Genomic DNA, 20,599 nt, shown 5'->3' with positions numbered 1-20,599 from the left:
CCTGGATCATGACCTGAGCCGAAGGCAGTCGCTTAACCAACTGAGCCACCCAGGCACCCTGTTCCATGGGATCTTGAATATATAGTCATTCTGCTGTTGTTGGGTGGAATTTCTGTAAACGTCAATTGGATTCTGTTGTGTGATGGTATTGTTAAGTTATTCTTTACCTTTACCAATACTCTGTCCAATAGTTCTATCGATTGCTTAGAGTGGTATGTAGAAGTCCTGAACCATAATTGTGGATCTATTTCTCCTTTCAGCCCTATCATTTTTTTTTATTTTTATTTTTTAAAGATTTTATTTATCCATTCATGAGAGACAGAGAGAGTGAGAGAGAGAGAGAGAGAGAAGCAGAGGGAGAAGCAGACTCCCAAGGAGCAGGGAGCCCGATGCGGGACTCGATCCCAGGACCCTGGGATCATGACCCGAGCCGAAGGCAGACGCTTAACCATCTGAGCCACACAGGTGCCCCATCAGCCCTATCATTTTTTGTTTCATGTATTTTGCAGCTCTGCCTTTTGGTGCGTATACATTTAGAATTGCTCTGTCTTCTTGATGGGCTGATTCTTTATTCTTTGCTCTGAAGTCCAGTTTGTCTGATATTAATATAGCCACTTAAAAAATTAAGATTTTTTTAAAAATATTTTATTTATTCATTTGAGAGACAGAAAGAGAGAGCACAAGTTGGGGGAGTGGCAGGCAGAGGGAGAGGGAGAAGCAGGCTTCCCACTGAGCAGGGAGCCTGATGTCATGCTCCATCCCAGGACCCTGGGATCATGATCTGGGCTGAAGGCAGATACTTAACCGACTGAGCCACCCAGGCACCCCCCAAAAATTAATGTTAACATGATATATCTTTTTACACCTTTTACTTTCAACCTACCTATGGTCCTTATGATTAACATGCATTTCTCGTAGACAGCATGTACTTGGGCCATTTTTAAATCATCTATCCTTCCGATCTCTGTCTTTTAATTGTAGTATTTAGACTTCTTGCATTTAAAGTAATTACTGATAAGCTAAGGCTTATACTGACATTTTATTATTTGGTTTTTTCCCTCTGGACTTTAATTTTAATTAATTCAAAACAACGTAACTTAGGGGGCGCCTGGGTGGCTCAGTCGTTAAGCGTCTCAGGTCGGCTCAGGTCATGATCCCAAGGTCTTGGGATTGAGCCCCGCATCGGGCTCCCTGCTCAGCGGGAAGCCTGCTTCTCCCTCTCCCACCCCCCCTCCTTGTGTTTCCTCTCTCGCTGTGTCTGTCAAATTAAAAAAAACAAAAAACAAAACAAAAAACATAACTTAGTACCAAATGTTTAAACAACCATTATAATTGCTACTGTGTAATCAGCACTGCTTAATCTAATCAGCTAGCAAACCCATCAATTTTTCTTTAGGAAAAAAGTAGTAGAAATCCCAAAGAATGAAGGAAGAGCCTACTAACTAAAGGTCACATTCATTCGTCTAGCACTGTAATTCCAGTCTTAGGCCACCTCAAGTGGCTGGAAGGAGGAAGGGAAGAGATGAGGAGGTTGGAAAAGCATAGTTCTTCGCTTGTGGCCCCCTTTGAGCTCTGAGGCAAGGTAGGATTCAAAAGAGAGGAAAATCATTGAGGCTGGAATTTTGGTTCAGATGGTAAGGAGGCCCTCAAGGAGAGCAGAATCGGAATATCCAGAAGGTAGTGCTGGAGTCCACTCCATGAACTAGGGTTTCTTCTTGGCAGCCAAGTCCTTTTTTTCTTCACGTTTTTTTAGCCAGGTCTGGTATGTCACAGTTCTGAGCCAGATACATTCCCACCATGGTCCTAAAAGTAAATCCAAGTAGGAACTAGAGCATGGTGTCAGTGAGGAGGGCATGGAGGGTGGCTCTGTTTTTTATTTGTTCCCTCTGTTTCTCCTGCCTTCCTGTGGGCTACTTAAACATTTTTTAAAATCCCATTTTCACTTTTCAGTGTATGGTTTTGCTTACTTCCATTTAGATCTTTTGTTCTCCCTGCTTTTTAAATATAATGTCTTAGGTATTTCCTTTTCGTACATCGAGCAGCACATCAGATGGTACTACAATTTTTGTTTCAATCATCAAATATGATTTTTAAAATTCATGAGGATAGTCCACTTATATTTACCCCTATTTTTGCCCATTCCATTGTTCTCGTTGTTCTTTCATTTCTGAAATTCCAAGCCTCCTCCTGTTATGGTATCTTATCTTTTTGGAGAGTTTCCTTTCGCCTTTCTCTAAGGGTATATCTGCTAGCAACAAATGCTCTTAGTTTTCCTCTAAGAATGTCGTTACTTTCCCTTTATTCCTGAAGGATAGTTTTACCAGATATAGAACTTGCAGCTGACTCTTTTCTTCTAGCACTTGAAAAATGTTGTGCCACTTCCTCCTGCCCTCCAAGGTTTCCGGTAAGAATCATGTTGCCATCTGAACTGCTGTTCCCCAACAGCTAATGCATAATTTCTCTCTGGTTGCTTTGAAGATTTTTCTTCTTTGTCTTTAGTTTGCAGAATTTAATTATAATATATCTTGGTGTAGATTTCCTTGGGTTTTTCTCTTTGAGGTTCATTCAGTTTCTTGAATCTGCAGGTTTAGGTCTTTTGACAAATTTGGGAAGTATTCAGTCATTATTTCTTCCAGTAGTTGTTCAGTCTCACATTCTTTCTCATCTCCTGGGATTCCAATAATATGAATGTTAGATTTTTTGTTACTGTCCCAAAGTCTCTGAGGAGCTGTAGTATTTCTTTTTCAGGCTATTTTCTCTCTTGTTGTTCAGATGGAATAAATTCTATTGATCTGTGTTCAAGTTCAATGACTCTGTTCTCTGACATTTCCAGTGTACTATTAAGCCCATCAGACACAGTTTTTAATTTGATTATTGTATTTTTCCTATCCATAATTTCCATTTTGTACTTTTTTATAACTTCTATTTCTTTGCTGTATTTTCTAGTTTTTCATTTGTTTCAAGATAATTCATCATTGCTTGTTGAAGCAATTTTATAATGGCTGCTTTAAAATCCTAATTTTGTATGTTAGCAGGTAATCACTGTTTAAATTTGGCTGTAGTTTCAATGACAATTTAGTTTCCAGAGCCCTTATAATGCAATTCTGGCCTGCTGTGTTCTTCTGGCTTCCTGAGACTGTCACTCAATGCCTGCTGGTACTTCCAGTAAGGGCTGAAGGCACTTCCCTGGGCCAGGTGGTTTCACTAGGTGGGGGTTGAGCAATGCTGGACCCAAAGAATGCAGTTTCTCTTGACTTGTTCTCTGGCTGCCTGGCGCCCGCAGACTTTCTATTCGATCTCTGCAGGTACCGCCGGAAGCAGGAAGCCCTTACCTGGCCTTTTGCTGCTGGAGGTTAAGGTTGTAGGAGGAAACCTCCCAAGGTCCCCTCCTGCTCCTGGATAGAAGGCTCTAAGACGCCAGGCCTGTGGGTGTCCCTGGTGCTGTCACCTGGTGGGTGACTAGGGATAGGTCGTACTGTAGTGCTGTCAGGTGTGGAATGGGCAACAGGTAGGCCCTCATGAGCATTGCTCAGCAGGACTGAGCCAACTGCTGTTGCTGGTTATGGGTAGGGAAATAGGCTTTCCCCTTTCCTGGTAAAAAGACCAGTAGCAAGAAAAAGTAGGCTTTTTGTTCGTTCTTTTTTTCCTTCTCCTTCTTTCTTTTTTTGGGGGTGGGCACCTATGCCTGTTGGCACTTCTAGGTTGCAGGTACTCCACAGGGCGCAGACCTGGGTACACGGGAGAATAGAAACAAAACCCAGGGAACTCACATGCACTGTCCTTCTTCAAGTCCTGAGCTCCCTACCCAGTCTGCCCTCTCGTTTCCACCTTTCAGATTCCTTTTATAATTGTCTGCTGAATTCTTTTCAGAGTATTTATCTGTATTTAGAGGAGAGGAGCAAAAAAAGTGAATCAAGTGGTCGTCTCTTGGTAGGAGATTTTCTAATGTATAGCATTTTGTACTTTTTGATGTTTGAAACCCTATGCATTTTTAGTGAAAATTGAATTTGCTTTGTTTTAAAAATATAGGGGCACCTGGGTGGCTCAGTCAGTTAAGTGGCTCAGGTCATGACCTCCGGGTCCTGGGATCCAGCACCACATTGGCCTTCCCACTCAGCGGGGAGTCTGCTTGTCCCTCTCCCTCCCCCCTGGCTCGTTATCTCTCTTGAATAAATAAGTAAAATCTTTAAAAAAATATGAAAACAAACAAACAAACAAACCTACGCATTGCTAATGTCTTTTTTTTCTAGCAAGCCGAAAGAATATCTTACCAAATGTGTGACTTATTGCCATTAGCCCCAGATCACTATGAACATTTTTCAATAGGCATAGGATTTTTCAGTAAACAACATGAACACAAAGTCACATTGCCTATGATATATGCATGTTAACATCTCAATCTGTATATAAGTAATTGTCACCCAGTGAAGAACACCTGACATACACATAAGCAGAAACTGCTGTCACCCACCTAGATGGTGCTTCTCACCATGACCCTCCATCTTTGTCTCAGGGGTCTATGCCAGCCAACTGCTAGAGACCACCACCCAAACGTCCCCATAGTTTCAAAAAAGAATGCTCAAAACGGAACTCATAACTGCTCTACCAGACTTCTCCCTTCTGTTGGACTTTTCCAGTATGTGTGCTGCGGGGAAACTGAGGCTCAGTGTCAGAGCACCACTCTGACTCCTCTCTCTCTCACCCTCCACATCCAGTTTTCAAGTCAAGTTGATTAGTTGATTTTACCTATTTATATTTCCCCTTCACGTCGTATTTCACCTGCTACTACTACACGAATCAAGCTGTTGTCACAATAATTTTTGCCCTCAATAATCTGTCCTCCAGTTCATCTTATCTACTGAGAACAGGAGAGTCATCCCAAAGCCGACTTCGGGCCACTTTATTGTCATAGGCAGCCACCTTTTTTTTTTTTTTTTTTTTTAAAAACATCTTAGGGGGGCATTTGAAGCTTGGGTTCCAAACAACTTTTTAGATTTGTTCTCCCATTATTTCTGGCCACATGTACAGATGGCTTGGACATGTTTCCTCAACCTACAGTCTTCTCCCGAGAAGCCCCCAGATGAATGAGGTAAACAGATATAAGGGATGTAAGGTAGAATGAAGTGGGGGCACGGAGCCCAAACCATGGCAACCCAATGCCCTGTGCAGACCAGTCACCAAAGCAGCAAAATGTAAGAGATGGCAGAGAGAAAACAGTTCCCAGAAGGGAAGAGAATGGAACACGTGTTTAGGGCGAAGCAGATGTCCTGAGAGGCACACAATGGCTGCAGCCTGGCTACACTTCCTGCAATTGGCTTCCCTGAGACTCCCTGTCAATAAACACCTTTTTATAAATTTGAGTTCCTCTGAGCGTGTTTCCGTTCTTTGAAATTAAATAATCCTTACAAGGGTGCCCCATGAATAGTGGTCATTGTTCTTTTACCTGATGTGAGCTATCTAGGCTTCATACCTTTGTTTACATGAGTTCCTCTGCCTGGAAGGCTTTCCCTCGCAATGTTAGACAATCCCAGGCTACCTCCTCCAGGTAGTTTCCATGATTCACCTCTCTCTCACCGTTCCTTTCCCCAACCCCAATTAGATCATAACTTGCTTGACAATCTAACGACGATATCCAGTGCCTAGATAGTGACTGGCAGACAGAGAGCATGTTAAGTAAATGAATCTTTATCTAGTTTTACCTACATGGTGTTTAGCAGAGTCGGCACTTAAAACATTTTATTAGGTGAATAGATCAGTGAGGTTTGCAAGTTACTTGAATTTTTTTCTACCACCATGAACTTCTGTTAGCATGAACTAGGATGAATTTGTTTTGAAATAAACGAAACTCTGCACTCATTACCACCTAGAAGGTATATGGCATGGAACTGGGCAGCAGCGGATCAACAAGATGACACAATCCTATCTACAAGGGGCTTGCAGTTCTGCCCCAGCTAGAAGTAAGCAACAGCACAGAGTACCCGAGTTCTTGTTGTCTTGGAGTCATAAATCACAGAGGAGCTATGCCACTTCTTTGCCCATCTCCGTTAAAAAACCCTGTTTAGTCTTCTAGGGTCCTTTCTACTACCCCTTCCCCTAGAAAACACCACTTCTAATTTTAAGAGAAAAGGAGTAAAAAACTTCATGAAAATGTACTGAGAGGAATAAATATTAGGGGAAGAGGCTTTTTTTTTTTTTTTTTACAGACAGCACACATGGTTTAAATCCCCATTAAGCAGCTTGTGAATCACGGCCCTTTGTGCTCAAACTGGACTCGGAGGAAAACAAGCTTTTGTAGACCACCAACAATAAGCTGGGGGGGGGGTCGGGGGGGGGTTGGGGGGAGGGAGGGGGAAGAGAAGAGCCAGGGAAAGACACAGGAGGCAGCCACAAAGACCCGGACAGTTAGTTGTTTATTAAGTGCAAGTCTCTCCTCTCTCCTTTCCCTTCTCTCCACAAATTCTCCCCCCACACATAGAGAAAGAGAAGACTAGAACAAGATTGGGTCAAACATGAAGAACAGGAAAAGAATATTAAATAGCCAGTTTTAAAAGGCTCTTTTTCCACTTGAACAAAAGTAAAATGTTCTCAGAAGCGAAATGGAAAACAGAGCTTGCACCAGGCTGTGCTACTTAACGAGAGGAGGTTAGTGCTGATACGCCCATTGTGAAATCCACACAGTGGCAGATTTTCAAGCAAGGAAATCAATCAGTTGTGACTGGATGATTTAGGGCTCAGGAATCATCTGGTTCAAACCAACAGGGAGCTGAGGGGTGGGAGGATGGGGGATGGGGTGGGCAGGGTGACATGAGGTCAAGTAAGGGGCTCTACTTCTTATATCTGCCACCCTCTGACCCCATCGGACCACACCCCCAGGCCCCACTATCCATCATGCCGGCATTCAGGCTGACCTAGCTAGATTCACTTTGTTCACTTTCTTGTCCCCGCACCCTTCCAATGCAAAGAATTCAGCTTTCCCCAGGCACACAGACTCTAGCGGTAACAAGCTGCCTAACGCTCCTGCCGGTAATCTGTCAACTTCGGTTTCTTCCTTGCTGTCTGCTTGTTCCCCATGGAGGCAAAATTTAGAAACATACCATCACGTGGGGTCTCTTCACACAGGAACGATGGAGTGCTCTGGGTAGCAGTGACCTCAATTTCTTTCTTCCCCGCCAGAGCCGTCTGTCCTGGCTGTTTCTCACCTCCTTGGCAGAGCTGGGAGCAGGAATACGTTCTTGTTTCACTAACATCTTCTTGTCCTTTCTCCCTGCTGCTTGCTTCAGGAATCTGCTCCAGCTTTCCATGCAGACACAACGCAGCAGGGCCCAGTTCCTTCTTCCCGGAGCTGCCGCTGCTGCTGTTGCCAAAGGGGGTCAGGTCTTCTCTCTTCTCAGCCACAGGTTCCTCACAGATGAAAGGAGGCATCTCTGCAATAGACGGGATGGGCAGTTCCCCAGGGATCAATCTGTAGCTAGCTGTCTGTTCCTCAGCCACCGTCATGGAGCGCCTCACGGCAGGAGCCCCCACTTTCCTGGGCATAGGACTTAGCACGGGGCTGCTGGTAAGAGGCGGCAGGCCAGCAGAAAGCTCTTCCCGGGCAGGGAGCTCAGGATACTTATCTGCAAGGTTGACAGCTGGGGGAACCGAGAGGTGAGAACATTCCGACAGGGCCCGGCACATTGCTTTTTTCTGCTGGGGCGCTTGGTTGAGCAAAGCCCCCTCCTCGGGAAAACTCAATCTCTCCCCTTCCTTCTCATGGTCTCGGTCATGAGAGCTGGCACTTACGTACTCCTGGGGGAACTCCACCATAGTAATCGGTGGAATGGCAGTGGGTGAAGGCTCAACTGTGGGGGCTGGGCACGCAATGGCCACCGATGGGGGGGACTCAAATTCAGGCAGCCCAGAGTTATCCTTCACCACCCCAGTCACCTGGCAGCCGGTGGTGATGCCATTCTCCTTTCCTGGAGTCGCTTCTCTCGAGCCCTGAGCCACTGGATGAAAGTTGGGGTTCCAAACACTGGTTTCTTGCTCCTTAACATACTGGGTGGGGATGTCAGCAGCCCCAGGGAAATCCACACCTGGCTGGCTCTTGGTCTCTGGTCCATTCTTCCCTGCCACCATCCCCTGAACTGTAGAGGCTTTGTTCTTGTCTGGACCCTCTCCGGGTCCCACGTGGAACTCAGCTGTCTTCTGGTGGACTGAGATCCCCCCCGAGGAATGGCAGGTTTCTGAAATCACATACCTGCTCTCAAGGTGACCCGAGGCTGCTTGATACTCCTTGTCCTGCACTTCAGTGCTGAGCTCTTTGTCTAGCTTCCCCTCAAAGAAGCAGAGCTTATTCTGCTCCAGGAAGCTGGCATTCTTCACAAGCCCATCTTTCAGCTGCCCATCCATGCTGACATTCAGTCCGATTTCATTCAGTTTGCCCTCTGTCCTCTGCCACTCAAATCCAGCTTGGTGGATTTCTTTTGGGGGGTCCATTCGGCACTCTGCAGGCTTGCCCTGACAGAGCTGGCTGTAAGCGGCAGAGCAAGAGGCAGGCTGCTTGTCTGAGAGCGACATCGTCTCTTCGACTGCTCTCCCCCCTCGCTCCTGGAGCTCTAACACCACCTACGATCACACAGAGCTGGCAGTGACATCACACCAAGTCCCCAGTATTCATGACAAAACCTTTCTTTCCCCCAAAGCTCCTCTCTCCTCCAGCAGCTGGGTGCTACATGTACTTACTAGTGTGAAAGAAAGAACGAAAAAGAAAGAGAAAGGAAAAGAACCTGCTACTTTCTGCACAAATGCCACTGTTAAACTGAAAGTGTAATTTCCTATGAGCTAGCACTCTGTTTAGATCTGCAATTTACAACACGGTATGGTGCCAATCTGGGTACTGAGGATAGTAATTACTCTGGCTTTCACTGATATAGATACATGCATACCCACACATTCACTTATCTGACACTCTGCCCACACTTCCCCATTCACCCACTCAAAAAACCGTTTTTAAAAATAGTCAAGACTCATTTGCCAATCCCCAGTCATAACCCTTCGAGAACAATGATTTCAGAAAATGGCTGGAAATTTCACTTAAAAAAGACCTTAATGTAGTATCAAAATTGGAGGCGTTCATTTCTCAGAGCACGAGTGGGTTTGCTGTCATAGCAACTTATCAAATTCACTTGAAAACTGATGAGTGGAGTCCCCAAAGCCCAGGGAGAGCTTCATCTATAGCTCTGCACCGTGGCAGAGTTTAATAAAGGGTTCCTTCACGGATTTCGGCCATCAGGGCTTTGCAGACATATATCCCAGTTACAAGACACTTGTGTGACAACATACCCTCCCCGCCTTGCACTTTTGACTCCTGACCCTGCTCCCCTCTAGTTCCTTGGACAAGTGGGGTCCCTCCCTCCTGCACCAGCCCTGCTCTTCCCAGTCAGCTGACTTAGTTGCCATGTGAACACACGGGGGCCAGTTGATTTTCCTCTGACCTCTGGAGTGCAGAGCCTCTGGCAATCTGTGACGGGGCCCATGGCCCTGATTTAATCCAGCGCGGTCCTTTGCTGTGCTGGCCTTTGAGTTTATAAACTGTACATTCAGGACTGAAGGATCCATAAAAGGAAATTCTTGAAAAAGAAAGTTACACTGAAAGGACACGCCATATTCTACCTTGAACATAGCTGATTTTTGTTGCTTCCCCTGTTAGGTTAACATCATGTGCTAACATAGGATACTATAAAATATTCTCTCAAGAATACATGAGATGCCTTTTTCCAAGACAAAGAAAAGTCAGGCTAGATTGTTTTAAAGCCATCTGCCATCACCTGCACTGATCTCGTTATAGTTTTTAATATTGCTTTTAGAAAAAAAGGGGCAAGGGGCGCCTGGGTGGCTCAGTCGTTAAGCGTCTGCCTTCGGCTCAGGTCATGATCCCAAGATTCTGGGATCGAGCCCTGCATCGGGCTCCCTGCTCTGCGGGAAGTCTGCTTCTCCCTCTCCCACTCCCCTTGCTTGTGTTCCCTCTCTCGCTGTGTCTTTCTGTCAAATAAATATTTTTAAAAAGGGGGGGTCAAATTAAGATTGTTCTCTTTGATCTATAAAACCTGACGAGATAACCGAAGCCCAGCCCAGGAAAGTTTCGTTAACTGGAGCCTGTCTCCAAGTACCCCTTCTCTACTACTCATACCATTCACATAGCTTCTCTCAAGTCCCCAACTATAGTGCAGGAACCAACCGTATACACCTTCTACAGTACCTAACACTGGGCTACATTCATGGTCAGGAGTGGTGGGGTTGAAATCCTCAAAAAATGTGCATTTCCATTTAACCTCTGTCCTGAACATAAACTGAGCCTCTCATTCCTCTCGACCTCAGGCAGTTTAGTAGCAATACACATGAAAGCCAATAAAGGTTCACTGGCAAGGAATCAAGGTCATCTTACTCTACCGCAAAGCTCCCACCAAGGAAAGGGAAGTGAAGATGCATAATGAAATGAAGGGGGTGCCAGAAAGTATATTCTACTAAGTAATTGTGGAAAAAGAAAGATGAGAGTCTTGGGTACAGAAAGGCTTGGTGATGAAATACAGCTGAATCCTGGCTTTCTTATATACATACATTATAAGTAAATAATAGAATTAAGTATATATATATTATATGACGAAAGTTAAGAAAGTCTGGCGGGAGGCTGTTGTTGCAATGCTGTCCAAACAAGGCAGAGACAAATTTTAGAAAATACCTTAGACATCAGGTATGCCTCAATAACCCCATCCACTCAGAAACTAGTCACTCCCTGCCCCCAACAAACATGGGCGGCCTCAATTCACTGACACCTTCTACCTTTGGTTTGTGGGGAAATAAATTAATTTGGCTTGGAGTCAGAAGACCAGGTTTTAAAATCTCTCTGTGCCACTTAATAGTTATGATTCCAAGCACTGCACTTAATTGCTCCTAGTTTCAGTTTCTTCATCCATAAAATGCGGGGAATCTTGAAGGTGGCTTCCGGTCGCTCAGTTTTAACACTCTTCCATCTCAATGAGAAAGTTGAAATGTGCATCAAGGAATCACAGGTCTGTTGCTATGTCCAACACAGGGAATTTAACTTGGGGCTCCAGCGGCCAGTACGTTCAGTAGACCCGGCCCCTCCCCATGCGAGGGTGCTGCCTGTTGGAAGAAGCATGACTATGGGCCGCAGTAGCATGTCTGACGAGACAACTCCACTGTCTGAGTTGGCTGCCATATTCTGACGGGGCAGAGGGAATCTAGGTGAAGAACAAGCATGGACACTTGTTCCCTAGAGTCCAGTGATTTTTAATTCTAGCCAGCTTATCCAAACCCTCCCACTGTTTGGCACCAACAAACAAAACAAACAAAGCTCAGGCAATAACGAGAACTGCCAGTCCCTGGTACCTTCAAATCCCACATATATTGTCTCAGTGACTCTATCTATAAATAGCAAACTGCAAGTCAGCCAAAGACCAGGAGCAGGAACCAGGAGAATAAAGCCGGCCGGTCACAAAGGAGCACAGATTCTGGACCGTAGTTCTTATTGCTTATCAGGAATGTGGTCAGCCTGAAAAAAGACAATGATGTGGCATCTGGCTATTGTAGCAAGCAAAGGCCTCAGAGTTATAAGGCTCAAGAGTCAGAGAGTTCAAAAGGCAATCTGAGGGGTCAGTGGCCAAGAGGTATACGCCCAGACAGGAAGCCCAGGGTACAGGTGAGTTCCCAAGACACCATGTCAGCTAGATGCTCAATCTTACACGTAAGCTTGGTGCCACCACAGCGTCTGAGCACAACAGGAGAACATAAGGCATAATATGGGGACACCCACAAAATCCACCCCTTGTGTAGGGGTGAAGTAATACAACACAAAAAACATTTAACACAGAGAATGTACCCACTGATGCTAGCTAAAAACAACAACAACAACAACAAAACACTAAGAAAATGTATTCATGTATGAAGTAGGTTTTACCACTTCCAGTAGGGAATTTGATGTGAAATGATAAAGCATAAATCCCTGGACTGGAGAATTACCACATGAGGTACCCTCTGACCAAGGTAGGCAAAAATATACCACCACCACCAAGAAACACCATACAAACCCCAATTTCAATAATTAACAGATAAGAGAAAAAGAAAAGCTAGCTAGCTCTCAAAATCTGAGGAACTGCCTAAAGAAAATAATATTCTATTCTCCCAAGCTCTGAGGACAAGGATCATTTTATTCTGTTTTTACATTTTTTAAATTATTTTTTTAAAGTTTTTATTTGAACCGCCCGATGCCCATCACAAGTACCTTCCCTAATCCCCATCACCTCCTCCCTCCATTCCCCCAGAGTTGAGAGTCTGTTTCTTGGTTTGTCTCACTTTTTTCCCCCTTTGCTCCTTTGTTTTGTTTCTTAAACTGATAAGGATCATTTTATAAAAACAGTACTGCAAGGACAATGAACTATGTGCTACAGGACAGGATCAGAATGCTGCAACTCCTCTAACTTCATCTTCTCATTTTCAGAAGAGCAAACGGGATCTAGAGGAAGGAAAATGCAGTGCTTTGTCTGAGATCACATGGTGAGTTACGGGAAAAGCCACATGGAAGATGCCTGGTTTTTGACCACCAGTCTTCCCACACTGCTGAGCAGAACTTCATCTTAGTCACTGGATGCATCCCCTTTTCATTGTTTCTGTTTTGCTCAGTGAAGACAAGTACTACAGGCTTTAATTTATAATACTTGTAATTTATCTTCTTGTGATCAATTCAAAACTTCCAAATTAATATACAATGTGTACATACGTATGTGTTGGGGGGGGCAAAGCAAGCTTGAAGTAAAGGAGAAAAAGAAGCAATGCATTTAGTTTTACTGTCTACTTTATACCTTCATCATGGTCTTGTTTTGTTTTAATTATGCAAAGAATGAGGAAGGTGCGAGTAACCTCTTCCTTAGCAATCTTTGGTTATAAGTTTCCATTCTCAAGAGAACATAAGTTTATTGGGAATGCAAGCTGGTACAGCCACTCTGGAAAACAGTATGGAGGTTCCTCAAAAAGTTGAAAATAGAGCTATCATACGATCCAGCATTTGCACTACTGGGTATTTACCCCAAAGATACAAATGTAGGGATCCGAAGGGGTATGTGCACCCCAATGTTTATAGCAGCAATGTCCACAATAGCCAAACTGTGGAAAGAGCCAAGATGTCCATCGACGGATGAATGGATAAAGAAGATGTGGTATATATATACAACGGAGTATTATGCAGCCATCAAAAGGAATGAAATCTTGCCATTTGCAACGTGGATGGAACTGGAGGGTATTATGCTGAACGAAATAAGTCAATCAGAGAAAGACATGTATCATATGACCTCACTGATATGAGGAATTCTTAATCTCAGGAAACAAACTGAGGGTTGCTGGAGTGGTGGGGGGTGGGAGGGAGGGGGTGGCTGAGTGATAGACACTGGGGAGGGTATGTGCTATGGTGAGCGCTGTGGATTGTGTAAGACTGATGAATCACAGACCTGTACCTCTGAAACAAATAATACATTATATGTTTAAAAAAAAAGAAGAAGAAGATAGCAGGAAGGAAAGAATGAAGGGGGGGAAATTGGAGGGGGAGATGAACCATGAGAGACTATGGACTCTGAGAAACAAACTGAGGGTTTTAGAGGGGGAAGGGGGTGGGGGGATGGGTATTAAAGAGGGCACGTAATGCATGGAGCACTGGGTGTTATGTGCAAAGAATGAATCATGGAACACTACATCAAAAACTAATGATGTAATGTATGATGATTAACATAACATAATAAAAAAATAAATTAAAAAAAAAAGAACTTACGTTTGTTATGTTTTTGTATAGTGCCTCAACACTGTGAGCTTCCCTTCATGGGGCTTCTGAATAGGCAGGCAGGTCCTGCTTCAGTAAGAAAAGTGGAGATCCAGAGACTTTGACACAGGGAAGGGCACAGAGTGGCTTATACCAACACATACCAAGGAAGAAATCACACAGAACAAGAATTAATGGGTTTAAAGATTTTCAAATGAGGTGAATGCTACCTGGATCACAAAAGATGGGGAAAATCTAGTACAGAAGAATTAGTAAAATCTGAGGATGGCTCTGTCAGGGCTCTGGTCTGATTCAGAATTAAAGACATAGTTTCACTCGGGAATCCACATTCACCCCCAGGACACAGCTGTAGTAAGAACTCAAACCTCCCCAGCCACTGTGATATTTTTATCAAGTTGGTAGATGAGGAACTTAAATGAAGTCTTAAAAGGCTGAGCATGTCCAGGCAAAAATAAATGTACTTAGGAACCAGAAGGCTTCAATTCCAGACTGAGCCGCTACTGGAATTCTTTCCTCTACGTTCTACTATTCTTACAAAACTCACTTCAATGTCACCTCTGTGAAGTCTCCCACACCCTCACCCAAACTGACTCATCCATGTTTTTACAACATCATACCTGCTCTACTCCGTCTTAGGATTCAGCAACTACACCATAATCTTTTACTTATGTGCCTTTCCCGGGAGGGACTAGGAAGCGAGAAAATGACCAGTCCATTTTTGCCATGGGGGTGCCCAGCACTCGGATACACGTTAAGTAGGCTCTTAGAAAAGTTCTCTCAGTGGAAGGATGAATGGATTCCTTTTATACGGACTCTGTATCATTTGGCCTGACCCTTCCCATCATTAAACTCATCTAGAGAGGTTCCAATTTGGAAGGTCCTTTGGGTTAAAAGACTTCCGTTCCATTCTGAGTCTGAGGAAAGTGCAGAGATTCCCATGTGTCTAGACAGTAGGTGGCTTCTAAGGCTCTTTCATCAGGCCATATAATGACATGTCTAGCCTCCAAGCGTGTGGGCACAACTGGCAGATGTTTCTGTTTTTGCCTGGGCCTTGAGCGAGTACTCAACGTGTTCAGGGCCTTGGTTTGGTATGTTCCACAACTGGTTCCCCTGCATCTTTCGTATCTGTTACCAAGGCAACGAAGCTACTTTCCAGATTGACCAAATGTTCCCAGTTACTGTCTCCAGGAAACAATTTCTAATAAATTATCACTACAGTGACAGTCGATTCTACTGATTACAATGACTGATGACACTCTTTACTAACAAAACCCGAAGGGTACAAAGTTGCAGTCTAAGTTTCTTACCTGGAAGGAAATGATGTTTGTGTTTATATGCACATACTTATATGCAAAAACATTTCAAAGCCATATTCTACTGAATTTCAGACACATTTCTTAGTACATGTTTAACTCAAGAAAACTGTGATTCTCCCTAATTAAGTTTCAAAGATTGGGAAGGAAACAAGATCAAAAAACTGAAGCTAGAAATCTAACGTCTGTGACTCCTGATAAAGATAAATCACATACTGGGACCCACAAAATGGAGGCCTGGCTCACATCACAAATCTAAAGTCTAAAAAATCTAAGTCTGCACATGTGGGAAACGGCTCACTGTCAAGGAAATCTAACATATACCAATTACAACCCTTCAACTTAGCTTTAGCTAGCTTACCTTACCCTAGAAAATAGGACCTGCTGCTAGCCTTATAAGGAAGTCTCTAACCTCTTAGTCATGCTGTTACGCAGTACCTCTCATAATGCTCTATAAAACTCGCTCTTGCCCAAAATCCCTCGGGAAGAGTGCGCCTCTGCTTCTTAGGCACAGTACTTCCCCAATCCATGGATTGTTTTCCTTTAATAAAGGACATCAAACTCCTTACTAAATTTTATCATTTTTGTCATTTGACACCCTAAAGCATTAAAATGTTTACAGATGAAACGTACTCCAAGAAGTAGGACTTGGAAACTCTAACCCTTTGTTCTTTTAGCATAGTACTGACCCTCCCATAAGCCTCCATGAAAAAGAAAAGAGAATAATCCAACTAAAATAGGTACCTCCCCATCTCCTCCACCACGAAGTCTAAGATCCTCCGCTTATGGAGGCAACACAATGGCTCCCAGGACCCTTCAAGAGCTTATATTCTTCCTCTCAATCTCATCTCAGAATGTTTCACAGATCTCCCTACTTCCCAATTTGACTTATATGTCAGTCACTCCAAAATGTTTGCTACTTCTCAAATATTCCATGCACCTGTACTTGACTATGCCTTTACACAGTCTGTCCCCTAGAAAGCTTTACTCGCCTTTGCTCTACAAACTCATAGCTCAAATTACAGAACTTTTCTCACTAGAGTAAATTATCTGTTTGTGTGTTTATCTCCCCACTCTAGAATCCTTGAGGGGTAGAGAGTGGGTCATTAATCTACCCTTAGAATGTGGGAGTAATGTTACCTGGTGTCTGTTGAATGAATGAATGAACTAAATACTAAAAAGTCCAAATCATGTTGAGTGCCCACTATTTACAGAGCATTAGGCAATGTTTGTATGACAATTACATTTTTGTCTAAACTTAAACTGCCATCATTGCTAAACAATCCTGCTCACAGCTGACATGACTTGCTTCAATATCTTAGGTTAAAGTTAAGAGGTAAGGGCGGAGGGGCGCCCAGGCAGTTGGTTAAGCATCTGCCTTCAGCTCACGTCATGATCTCAGGGTCCTGGGATCAAGCCCCTCATCAGACTCCTTGCTCAGTGGGGAGCCTGCTTCTCCCTCTCCCTGCCACTCCCCCTGCTTCTGCTCTGTCAAGTAAATAAAATCTTAAAAAGAAAATTATAAGGTAAAGGAAATAAAGGGAAATACAATAAAGGGAAGACCTCTTTATTGTCCACTTCATATTTTATCTTATTATTTTTTTTAAGATTTTATTTTTCAATAATCTCTACACCCAATGGGGGCTCAAATTTAAAACCCCCAAATCAAGAGTTGCATGCTCTACCAACTGAGCCAGCCAGGTGCACCTTCATACTTTAAAGAAGTAAATATACCTGCAACATCAAAAATCAGAAGCTCAATTGTTTATCGTTTGTTTTCTGAATCTTCCAATATTATTGTCACCAGAAGATAAAAATGACCAGCGAGGGAGTGTGAGGGGAAGAACTTCATTTTAAAGTAGAAAAATTAATATATGCTGGACTCATTTCAAAGAATATTTACATGCTCTGGCTCAAATGAGGCAAATGGTAGCCCAGGATTCTTTGAGGGTTAAAAGAGTTTAAGAGAGTGCTGAGCATACAGTAAGTTTCAAAAAATGGTAGCTATTTTTAGTTGTATGACATATAGAATTTCCCATTAAGTTTCTTTAATATACAGCTCTTTTTAAAAAAGCCCAGAGAATGAGCAGGTAGGTGGGAAGAAAGCAGCAGAAAAAAAGATATTACCAAACACATATTTCTCCAGTTGTAAAATTGTAGCAAGTTTTAAGATTACAAATGGTTTTTTCATCTGCTGAGCATATTTTATTTATGAAACTGTTAGGATCTGGGGTTTATAAATTACTTCGAGTTTCATGCCAAGAGAACTTCCCACCATAAACTGACATTCCCAGCTGCTGGAAGAAGGGCTCAGGGAAACTAAAGAAAAAGAAATGAAGCCAGAAAAAAGAAGGCCAGGTTCTAACTATGGCAAAGGGAAGGGCCTGTCTACGGGGATCCATGGTGACTGTCGCACTCCCAGGACAACATGCCAAGTGCACTGTCACTCACAGCTCTACCTGGCTGCCAGGGAAGCAACTGGTGTGAAGCGACAGCACAGACTTGAGTCCAGTAGAGGGTCGTCCTTTCACACCTGCTCTTCCATTCACAAAAACCAGTCCCACGGGAAGTCCTTTTCTGACAAAGTGAGCTTAGATTGCCCAAAGTATTACAATCCTCCATGCCTTAGAACATGCAGAGTGTGACGAAATCTTCCATAAACTTGAGAGTGGCATGAAAACATAACAGGAGAGGAAACAGTGCATATAGTTAGCAATATATTCACTTAGCCTATTTCCAAAGAGGGTAAGACGGGCAAAAGAGAATTCATTAGGGGCACCTAAGATAATTCATTTATAATTTTAAAAATGTCATTAGGCAGCATATATATGTAAAGCTCAATACTAGCTGTGAGGAAAAACACATGAATAAATCAAACATAGCCTCAGCCTGGAGAATAAAATGCTAGACAGAGCCAAAAGACCTAGATCCCAATCCCAAATTAGCCTCCGATTCAAAATTTATGTCCTCATGATGTGTTTCCATTTTTCTACCTAAAAAAGTACTTAGTGCTTAGATATTAAAATAAAACATATAACGACTAATTGTCAACCTTCATCTGTTTCTTTTAAAGACTTAAAATTTCTGGAAGTTTCCTCTGAGGCAAGAATAAGAAAAGTACAGGTCTTAGTGTCAGAAAGACTTGGGTTCAAATTCTACCTCTGACATTATACTATGGGCATGACCTTCATGTGGAGAGTCGCCATTTTCTTATCTGTAAAATGGAGAGAATACTTCATACCACTGTTTTGGTGTGTGTGTATGTATGACTACCTACCTACCTACCTACTGATAGATAACTAGGCACATGGTATTCACTCAATAGATGGTAGTTGCTATTAATCACTGGCTATCTGGGGGGCGTGCAGTTAACACAAATGATCTGAAGTGAAGAACAAAGGAAACATTTAACAAGGCCAGGTCTAGAACCAATCATGTTGATTAAACCTCAGAGTCTACATGACCAATGGTATTTTAGTATGAGGGGCCACCCTGCCTAGTCTCCTATCAAAAATCACTACACTCCCCATTCCACTCAGTTCCCTGCCTCGGGGTTACCTAAAGCTCTGAATCTGCACATTCACCTGCTTCCTGGATATCTTGAAGAAGCCTTACTAGAAATCTGCATGGAAGATCTTCTTACTGGAAGATCTGCATGAAGAAAACATCAAAATACCAGTGAGGGAGGAGGGCACGCACACCCGAATATGTGAGGTTACTGAACATGGCACAGTATTCTGTGGCTGGACAGAAAATCTCACCATACAAGACATCACCTCTCCCTAGGATAATGGATTTTTATTTATCTTTTTACAAAACTATACAAGTCAATTCTCAATTTTGTATGTAGTAGTAAGTGGGGAGAAGAGTCAGGAAAACCCTAAAAAACAGTCATAGGGTGAGGAGTGGGACTAGACCTCTTAGTTATGACAATATACTATTAAAGCCACATTATGCTACTGAAGCCTCAGTGGAAAGACCAATGGATCAGACAACAGCAAATACACACAGGAATGTAGAACCTGACAAAGGTGGCACTTCAGTAGGAGACAGATTAGACACATGCTGGTAGATGACCAAGAAATTCTATGTCACATCTCATAAATCACACACACACACACACACACGTACGTCAATTCTACATTGATCAGAGATGCAAAATATGAAAAATTAAAAATAGAAGTTATTTTTATAAACTCAGAGTAGGGATGGATGGATGCTTAACCGACTGAGCCACCCAGGCGCCCCTAAATTAATTCTCTTTTGCCAGTTGTATCCTCTTTCGAAATAGGGAAGTAAATACATTGCTAACTATATGTTCCTTTATAAACTTGGTAATACATAATGAAGTCACTAAATAAGTAAAACACAAAATAAATCTAAGCCAAGAAACATGCTCACCCGTGAGGTCAGCACGCGTAGTAACAGAAACACGCAATAGTGGAGAAAGTACAGAGGAGGCAGTACGGTGTTTTCCGAGTGTGAGTGTACCTCTGTGGCCCTACGGGGGACCGAGTGGCAACACCTGTCTAAATTACCAATCCACAGTCTTCAAACCAGAGAATCTACTTCAGAGTCCTTTTTTATTACACAGATGTGCTAGCACAACTAGGACATTCTGTATATATGAGGACAGTCTACGTACCTTGCTTCTAATAAAAAAGAACTAGGAAACACCTAAATGTCTACCAATAAAGAAGTGGTAAAATACATTAGTGTATATCCACATGATGAAAATACTATACAGCTATTAAATAAGAATGAGGCCCTCTTCTTTGTACTGATCTGTAAAGACCTTTAAAATAATTGTTAGGTTTACGGGGCACCTGGGTGGCTCAGATGGTTAAGCATCTGCCTTCGGCTCAGGTGATGATCTCCAGGTCCTGGGATCAAGCCCAGCTCAGTGGGGAGTCTGCTTCTCCCTCTACCTCTGCCTCTCCCTCTACCTCTGCCCCTCCCTCTACCTCTGCCCCTCCCCCTGCTTGTATACTTTCTCTCTCTCTCAAATAAATAAAAATCTTTAAAAAAAAAAATAACTGTTACGTTTACAAAGCAAGGCACACACCAGTACGTATGGTAGATCTCATTTGTATAAAATCCACAAATGTGTATGTCATTGCTTCTTTATGCATAAACTCTCTGGAAGGATGTATAAAGACACGCTTAACATTGGGTGCCTCTGGAGAGGGAAATTTGGATGGGGACCGATGGAAGGAGACAGACTTACGTTTAAGTGCACACCCCTTCATACCAAGGGAATGTACTAACTGATTCAAAATTCCTAGAAAAATTTTTTTAAAGCTTTTATTTTATTTAGCACACACACAGGGAGAGAGTTAACACAAGCAGGGGGAGTGGGGAGGGAGAAGCAGACTTCCCACTGAGCAGAGAGCCTGATGCAGGGTTTGATCCCAGGACCTTGGGATCATGACCTGAGCTGAAGGCAGATGCTTAACGA

General features: G+C 43.1%; 1 protein-coding gene and 1 pseudogene across 1 annotated transcript in view; both read right to left on the bottom strand.

Moving 5' to 3' along the window:
* The window catches only part of MAP4 (microtubule associated protein 4), a 186,590-nt gene that overhangs the window by 23,047 nt on the left and 142,944 nt on the right, over nucleotides 1-20,599 (bottom strand). The gene's annotated exons all lie outside the window — the stretch shown is intronic.
* On the bottom strand, nucleotides 1,703-1,835 carry LOC114225071 (short transmembrane mitochondrial protein 1 pseudogene; annotated as a pseudogene).

The sequence above is a fragment of the Eumetopias jubatus genome, unplaced genomic scaffold (genome assembly GCF_037043125.1).
Source record: "Eumetopias jubatus isolate StellerSeaLion01/CBP00866 unplaced genomic scaffold, mEumJub1_p1.0 scaffold_1, whole genome shotgun sequence".
NCBI classification, from domain to species: Eukaryota; Metazoa; Chordata; class Mammalia; order Carnivora; family Otariidae; genus Eumetopias; species Eumetopias jubatus.
The sequence above is the reverse complement of the archived record's forward strand: the minus strand, read 5'-3'. Positions and strand labels throughout refer to the sequence as shown.